Source organism: Haliotis rufescens, unplaced genomic scaffold (assembly GCF_023055435.1).
Source record: "Haliotis rufescens isolate VD_foot unplaced genomic scaffold, xgHalRufe1.0.p SCAF_20, whole genome shotgun sequence".
NCBI lineage: Eukaryota > Metazoa > Mollusca > Gastropoda > Lepetellida > Haliotidae > Haliotis > Haliotis rufescens.
The window spans coordinates 2846517-2855488 of record NW_025963891.1 but is presented as its reverse complement, the minus strand read 5'-3'; positions in this window follow the sequence as shown (position 1 = coordinate 2855488).

Below are 8972 nucleotides of genomic sequence, written 5' to 3'. Positions count from 1 at the left end.
CAAGGTGGTCGATCATTAATGTCCAACAGAAGCTCTTCACCGAAAGACATGAGCGTCTTTACAATTATCTAATCTAATCTGGTGGAGGTGATGTAGTCGTAGTGATGGTGGTGATGGTAAGAGTGGTGTTGGTGGTGGTGGTGGTGGTGGTGATGGAGGTGATGGTGGTGCTGGTGCTGGTGCTGGTGCTGTTGCTGTTGCTGGTGCTGGTGGTGCTGGTGGTGTTGCTGGTGATGGTGACCGTGGTGGTGATGGTGCTTGTGATGTGGTGGTGGTAGTGGTGGTGGTTTTGGCGGTGTTTCATGGTGGTGGTGATGGTGGTGGTGGTGATGGTGTTGTGATGGTGGTGGTTGTGGTGGTGGTGGTGATGGTGGTGGTGGTGATGGTGGTGGTGGTGGTGATAGTGATGGTGATGGTAGTGGTAATGGTAATGGTGATGGTGGTAGTGATGGTGGTGGTGATAGTGATGGTGATGGCGGTGGTTGTGATGGTGATGGTGATAGTGATGGTGATGGTGATAGTGATGGTGATGGTGATAGTGATGGTGGTGATGGTGGTTGTGATAGTGATGGCGGTGGTTGTGATAGTGATGGTGATGGTGATAGTGATGGTGATGGTAGTGGTAATGGTAATGGTGATGGTGATAGTGATGGTGATGGTGGTGGTAATGGTGATGGTGATAGTGATGGTGCTGGTAGTGGTAATGGTAATGGTGATGGTGATAGTGATGGTGGTGATGGCGGTGGTTGTGATAGTGATGGCGGTGGTTGTGATAGTGATGGTGCTGGTGATGGTGGTGGTAATGGTGATGGTGATAGTGATGGTGATGGTGGTGGTAATGGTGATGGTGATAGTGATGGTGCTGGTAGTGGTAATGGTAATGGTGGTTGTGGTAGTGATGGTGGTGGTGATAGTGATGGTGATGGCGGTGGTTGTGATGGTGATGGTGATGGTGATGGTGGTGGTAATGGTGATGGTGATAGTGATGGTGATGGTGGTGGTAATGGTGATGGTGATAGTGATGGTGCTGGTAGTGGTAATGGTAATGGTGATGGTGATAGTGATGGTGGTGGTGATAGTGATGGTGATGGCGGTGGTTGTGATGGTGATGGTGATGGTGATGGTGGTGGTAATGGTGATGGTGATAGTGATGGTGCTGGTAGTGGTAATGGTAATGGTGATGGTGGTAGTGATGGTGCTGGTGATAGTGATGGTGATGGCGGTGGTTGTGATGTTGATGGTGATGGTAATGGTAATGGTGATGGTGATAGTGATGGTGGTGGTGATAGTGATGGTGATGGTGATGGTAGTGGTTGTGATGGTGATGGTGATGGTGATGGTAATGGTAATGGTGGTGGTGATAGTGATGGTGCTGGTGATAGTGATGGTGATGGCGGTGGCTGTGATGGTGATGGTGATGGTGATGGTGATGGTGATGGTGATGGTGATGGTAGTGGTTGTGATGGTGATGGTGATGGTAGTGGTAATGGTGGTGGTGATAGTGATGGTGATGGTGATGGTAGTGGTTGTGATGGTGATGGTGATGGTAGTGGTAATGGTGGTGGTGATAGTGATGGTGATGGCGGTGGTTGTGATGGTGATGGTGATGGTGATGGTAATGGTGATAGTGATGGTGATGGCGGTGGTTGTGATAGTGATGGTGGTGGTGATAGTGATGGTGATGGCGGTGGTTGTGATAGTGATGGCGATGGCGGTGGTAGTGATGGTGGTGGTGGTGGTGATAGTGATGGTGATGGTGATAGTGATGGTGATGGCGGTGGTTGTGATGGTGGTAGTGATGGTGGTTGTGATAGTGATGGTGATGGCGGTGGTTGTGATGGTGGTGGTGATGGTGGTAGTGATGGTGGTGGTGATAGTGATGGTGATGGTGATGGTGATGGCGGTAGTTGTGATGGTGGTAGTGATGGTGGTTGTGATAGTGATGGTGATGGCGGTGGTTGTGATGGTTGTGGTGATGGTGGTAGTGATGGTGGTGGTGATAGTGATGGTGATGGTGATGGTGATGGTAATGGTGGTGGTGATAGTGATGGTGATGGCGGTGGTAGTGATGGTGGTGATAGTGATGGTGATGGTGGTGGTGATAGTGATGGTGGTGATGGTGATGGCGGTGGTAGTGATGGTGGTAGTGATGGTGATGGCGGTGGTAGTGATGGTGGTAGTGATGGTGGTGGTGATAGTGATGGTGGTGGTGATAGTGATGGTGATGGCGGTGGTTGTGATGGTGATGGTGATAGTGATGGTGGTGGTAGTGATGGTGGTGGTGATAGTGATGGTGGTGATGGTGATGGCGGTGGTAGTGATGGTGGTGGTGATGGTGATGGCGGTGGTGATGGTGATGGCGGTGGTGATGGTGATGGTGGTGGTGATGGTGATGGCGGTGGTGATGGTGATGGTGGTGGTGATGGTGGTGGTGATAGTGATGGTGGTGATGGTGATGGCGGTGGTAGTGATGGTGGTGGTGATGGTGATGGTGGTGGTGATGGTGATGGCGGTGGTGATGGTGATGGTGGTGGTGATGGTGGTGGTGATAGTGATGGTGGTGATGGTGATGGCGGTGGTTGTGATGGTGATGGTGATGGTGATGGTGATGGCGGTGGTTGTGATGGTGGTGGTGATGGTGATGGTGATGGTGATGGTAGTGATGGTGGTAGTGATGGTGGTGGTGATGGTGGTGGTGATGGTGATGGTGATGGTGATGGTGGTGGTGATAGTGATGGTGGTGGTGATAGTGATGGTGATGGCGGTGGTTGTGATGGTGATGGTGATGGTGATGGTGATGGCGGTGGTTGTGATGGTGGTGGTGATGGTGATGGTGATGGTGATGGTAGTGATGGTGGTAGTGATGGTGGTGGTGATGGTGATGGTGATGGCGGTGGTTGTGATGGTGATGGTGATAGTGATGGTGGTGATGGTGGTGGTGATGGTGATGGTGATGGTGATAGTGATGGTGGTGGTGATAGTGATGGTGGTGGTGATGGTGATGGTGATGGTGATGGTGATGGTGGTGGTGGTGGTGATAGTGATGGTGGTAGTGATGGTGGTGGTGATGGTGATGGTGATGGCGGTGGTTGTGATGGTGATGGTGATAGTGATGGTGGTGATGGTGGTGGTGATGGTGATGGTGATGGTGATAGTGATGGTGGTGGTGGTGGTGATGGTGGTGGTGATGGTGATGGTGATGGTGATGGTGGTGGTGATAGTGATGGTGGTGGTGATAGTGATGGTGATGGCGGTGGTTGTGATGGTGATGGTGATAGTGATGGTGGTGATGGTGGTGGTGATGGTGATGGTGATGGTGATGGTGATGGTGATGGTGATGGTGGTGGTGGTGGTGATGGTGATGGCGGTGGTTGTGATGGTGATGGTGATGGTGGTGGTGATGGTGGTGGTGATAGTGATGGTGGTGATGGTGATGGTGATGGTGGTGATAGTGATGGTGATGGTGGTGGTGATAGTGATGGTGGTGGTGATAGTGATGGTGATGGCGGTGGTTGTGATGGTGATGGTGGTGGTGATAGTGATGGTGATGGTGATAGTGATGGTGATGGCGGTGGTTGTGGTAGTGATGGTGGTGATGGTGGTGGTGATGGTAGTGATGGTGATAGTGGTGGTGATAGTGATGGTGATGGTAGTGGTAATGGTAATGGTGATGGTGGTAGTGATGCTGGTGGTGATAGTTATGGTGATAGTGATGGTGGTGATGGTGGTTGTGGCAGTGTTTCCTGGTGGTGGTGGTGGTGGTAGTAATGGTGGTGGTGGTGATGGTGATGGCGGTGGTGGTGATGGTAATGGTGGTGGTGATGGTGATGGTAGTGGTAATGGTGATGGTGATAGTGATGGTGATGGTGATGGTAGTGGTAATGGTAATGGTAATGGTGATGGTGATGGTGATGGTGATGGTAGTGGTAATGGTAATGGTGATGGTGATGGTGATGGTGATGGTAGTGGTAATGGTGATGGTGATAGTGATGGTGGTGGTGATAGTGATGGTGATGGCGGTGGTTGTGATGGTAATGGTGATGGTGATGGTGATGGTAGTGGTAATGGTAATGGTGATAGTGATGGTGATGGTAGTGGTAATGGTGATGGTGGTAGTGATGGTGGTGGTGATAGTGATGGTGATGGCGGTGGTGGTGATGGTGATGGTGGTGGTGTGTTGCCGATGGTAATGGTGGTGGTAGTGGTGATGGTGATGGTAAGAGTGGTTGTGGTGATGGTGTCGGTGGTGATGGTCGAGGTGGTGGTGGAAGTGATGTGGTCGTGGTGATGGTGGTGATGGTGATGGTGATGTCGTGGTTGTGATGATGGTGGTGGTGGGGATGGTAATGGTAGTGGTGGTGATGGAGGATGAGGTGACGGTGGTGGTGGTGGTGATGGTGGATATGGTGATGGTGGATGTGGTGATGGTGGTGGTGATGGTGGATGTGGTGGTGGTGATGGTGATGGTGATGGTGATGGTGGTACTTGAACCAGAAAGAAGGTATATGTGCGCCTGACACATCATATTCACTGCGAAACGGAATGTAACAAGAATACAAATCATGACATTGTACACAATTACTCTGACATTATATTTCACATCAATGTTTATATCTAACAGACGACATATTATTGGTCTTATGCAGCTACATACGAGGGGCGTTCAATAAGTTTTGAAACTTGGGCATTTGTGTTTACACAAATAATGTCAACTTGTGGCAAGTGTGACACTAGTCATAACATCAGGTTGACACGTGTCATAACAAGTCCCAGACACAACAATAAGTTAGAAGTGATGGCTTCATTCACCTGAGGGTGGTAACAATCATGGATTCTCTCAAACATGAACAACGCGCTGTAATAAAGTTCCTTACCAAGGAGGAATTCAAAGCAAAAGAAATCCATGATCGCATGTGTAGAGTGATGGGTAAGGATGCTCCTGACTATTCCACAGTTTTCCGTTGATTTCTACAGTTTGAAAGGGGTAGGGAGTCTATAGACGATGACCCAAGGTCAGACAGGCCTTCAGATGCCACCCAACCGGAAACCATTGCTGCTATAGAAAGAAGAATTTTGTCTGACCGACGATTGAAAGTATCTGAACTTTCTAGGGAATTCCAAATATCAGTTGGAACTGTTGTCACCATTATTCGTGAGCATCTTGGTATGTCCAAGGTATCTGCAAGATGGGTACCGTGAAACCTCAGAGCTCAAGATTGCAATCAGAGTCTGAAAGTTGTCGAGAACTCCTGGATCTCTATACTGCTGATGAAGTCGGATTTCTTTTTTGTGGTAGGTGATGATCCACCACTCGGACCCAGAAACTAAATTGGAATCCATGCAATGGAGGCACCCCAATTCTCAGCCTCCGAGGACGTTTCGCACACAACCATCGGCTGGCAAGGTTATGGCCACCTTATTTTGGGATGCAAGAGGCATATTATTGATTGATTACATGCCACCAAAAACTACAATCAATGGACAGTATTATGCTAATTTAATGAAAGAATTGCTAAAATCTATTCGCCAGAAACGCCGTGGGATGTTAACACGTTGTATTCTACTTTTGCATGACAACGCTCCGGTTCACAAGTCGAAAATTGCACAGACCGCCATATGTGAATGTGGATTCGAACAGTTAAATCACCCACCCTACAGCCCAGACTTAGCCCCCAGTGAATATTTCCTGTTCCGGCAAATGAAATATGCCCTAAGTGGAAGACGCTTCAAGGATGACGAGGACATAAAGGCTGCCACAGAGGCGTGGTTAGAGGGCCAATCTGCGGGTTTCAATGAAAGTGGTATTAAAAGCTTGAAGGACAAATGGAATAAGTGTATTGAGGGGAATGGGGATTATTTTGAAATATAAAAGTGGAAAAGATATTCTACGACTTGGTTTCATATTGAAGTTGCCAAATTTATTGAACGCCCCTCGTACTATAGTATTGCAATTGTATTTAACCGTATATGGCATGTTGGGGCCCTGTATTGCAGCCAGAGAAATATTTCACTTTTCTCCATCACTGCACTTCTAAGATGTAGTCTTATGTTATCTCAACGACGGCATTCCGGCAAATAATGTTGAGTTGTTTCCGGCGTATTGTGACTACATTGGTCACACCGAGGGTATTCCTCCTTATCAACAACCCCTGTGTCGGTGTTCAGTGGACAGTGACCAAGACGAAATCTAGTTAAAACGACTTCCTCTCTTAAGACGTAAAATTTTACTATTTTGTCTTCCTGCATATGTCTTCCAGTAGAACCATCATCCTACAAATATTGCCTTTGTAGAACCGACTTCACAATGGCATATTTGAAATCTCTTTGGTCTCATCCTTTAGCAAACCTTGCTTACCAAGACAAGATAATCTGTTGTTTTAGATCCCTGCAAACCGACATGAGCTGGACCACATTATCATATGAGATATGCTTAGTGTTTAAAAATGTGTCCAGTTTCAAAATTACGTATAATATATCATTTCTGGACCCAATAACTCCAGGATCAATAGACGAAACGGTGGAAATGAGGTCTTCATTGTCATATTTATCCACCCATGTCAATGCTTGTAGAATAGTAAAATAAATATTTGGGATAACACTATCTCGTACTTTGTTTGGTTGAGTCCCGTCCGGGATTCGAATCCACACCGCCAGAGTGATGCGCCTAATTACCAGCACACAAAGTCAGCGATCTAACCAACTCAGCCACCGAGGCTTCCATTAAATGAAAGTCCGACAACTGGTAGTCTACATCACGTACTTTGTGTACCACTCTGACAAGTGTAAATATATATACGGTATTACACAAAAACACATATACCTACACACACATACACACACATACATATACACGCGTATACATATATACGAGTGAAACATTTATATTTTATCTGTATACAATGGTAAAAGATATTAAATATATTAATTTAATATCACAGACATTTAAAAAGTGAATTTAAGTGGAGGGCGGTAAATAAAGACTATAACTAGGCTGTGATAACTACGTTGAATGCTATTGTATTACACCAAAATCAAAGTTATAACGCATATCAAAACTAATAGAAAATGAAATAAAGTATAACTAAGACTTTTTGTACTGAAACAACAATGTATTAAATGTACACGTCACACGTAAAACAAGATAATTTAGAAGCAGCTGGTTATAAATATAATTCTTGTTCAATTAAGATAAATCGAAAATCTGTGTGTTCCTACAAAAAATTGATGGACGAATTTAAAAATTGAGTTATTTTGTTCCTCGGATAGATTTTTGTTACCATAAAGATTTGTTTCTCAATTGGCCTGAGTCCCTATATTCCTAATGTTAATAATCAAAGATTGTCTTATTAAAGTATTTTTTTTACATTCAAGAAAATAGTGAAAAGCATTTTCGCATGGGGAACCGCAAGAGCAAGAAATAGTGTCTGACAAATAAACCCTAAATAAATCATCATTTAGATTGCTACATCTATGTCTAAGTCTTGTGTTTATAACAATAGTTACACGTTTTCCATAACTAAAATGATATGGAGATTTAATAATAATTGGACATTATTTTTGTTTTCAATTCAGCTACAGAGAAACTATTTTTAACTTTTTCATTTTAGGAATTCCATTGTTTTAAGGAATCTATAATATATGATTTCTGAAACGTACTTATTTTGGTAAAAGGTACAGTCATGTTCTGTTTGTTACGTAGGTTATTATTTGAAGCAGCTGATCTATTGTGGGGTAACAAATCATTTAGATAAAAGGGACATTCGTTCATTATTATTTTGTGCACTGTCATAAGGTTTTTCATTTTTCGTCACTCTTTTAGTGGTAGCCAGCCGGTTTCGAAATGTAAGCTTCATCTCGGGGAAATTTGGTCAAACCTAAAACAATTCTGGGGGCGTCAGGTTGTATTAATTCAGTAATGTAGAACTATTTAATGTAAGCAGTTTTGAGAAAGTTACTATAGTCATAGCTATAATTATAGCACCTTATAGCTAATGGAACAAAAAGACGCACCCGGAATGATTAAAAGTTCATGTACATATCTTCGGGAAGAGTTCCTAAACAGAAGCGGTAACTTATTTTTCCCTCTCACATACTAAACATGAAGCATCAATGATATATTCACCTTCAATTAATCAACTATTTCCCCATGTTCACATCATTGTCAACATTGTAATAAACTAAGCGGCAAAAGAAAGTATAGGTTGGCAATTTGTAATTTTCCTAAAAACAGCGATAAATAGTGGAAAGTGGGTATTGGGAATATGACTGCCCAGGAACAGGTACCACAAAACACCTCACCCGAACGCGCCGCCTTTGACGGCGCTTGTGCGGTGACAGAAAAATGGTGAAACAAGTTTCCCGCCTATGGCTTAAACTGCACGTGCACGTCAGCTGTATAAATGCGTTCGTCTGCAGGGTATAACCACACGTGATGAAAGCACACAAAATAAAGGCCACGACTGTCACAGGAGCAGAGAGAGGGAGCCATCGATATGGCCGAAATGGGGGCAACACAGGTCCAAATTGCCAGAAGGTTTGGTTGTACACCATTGACAGTAGCCAGGCTGATTCAACGGTACAGGCAGAACGGGAGGACACAGGGCAGGCCTAGAACCGGACGACCCCGAGTGACAACACCACTGGAAGACGGTCATATACGGCCCATTCACCTGCAAAACAGATTCGTAACGGCGACGGCGACGGCGACGGCGACGGCGACGGCAGCAACAGCGTCGGGACATCCCATTAGCCAACGTACAGTACTACGACGACTTCCTGCTGCTGGAATCCGAACGTATTGTCCTTTCCGAGGAATGGTACTGACTGCTCAACATCTGACGCCTGAGACTGCGATGGGCGAGGCAGGTTCGACGCTGGCAAGTGAGAAATTGGCGTCGAGTGCTGTTTACTGATGAAAGTCGGTTTAACTTGTTTCGAAATGACGGCAGAGTTTATCGACGCAGAGGGGAACG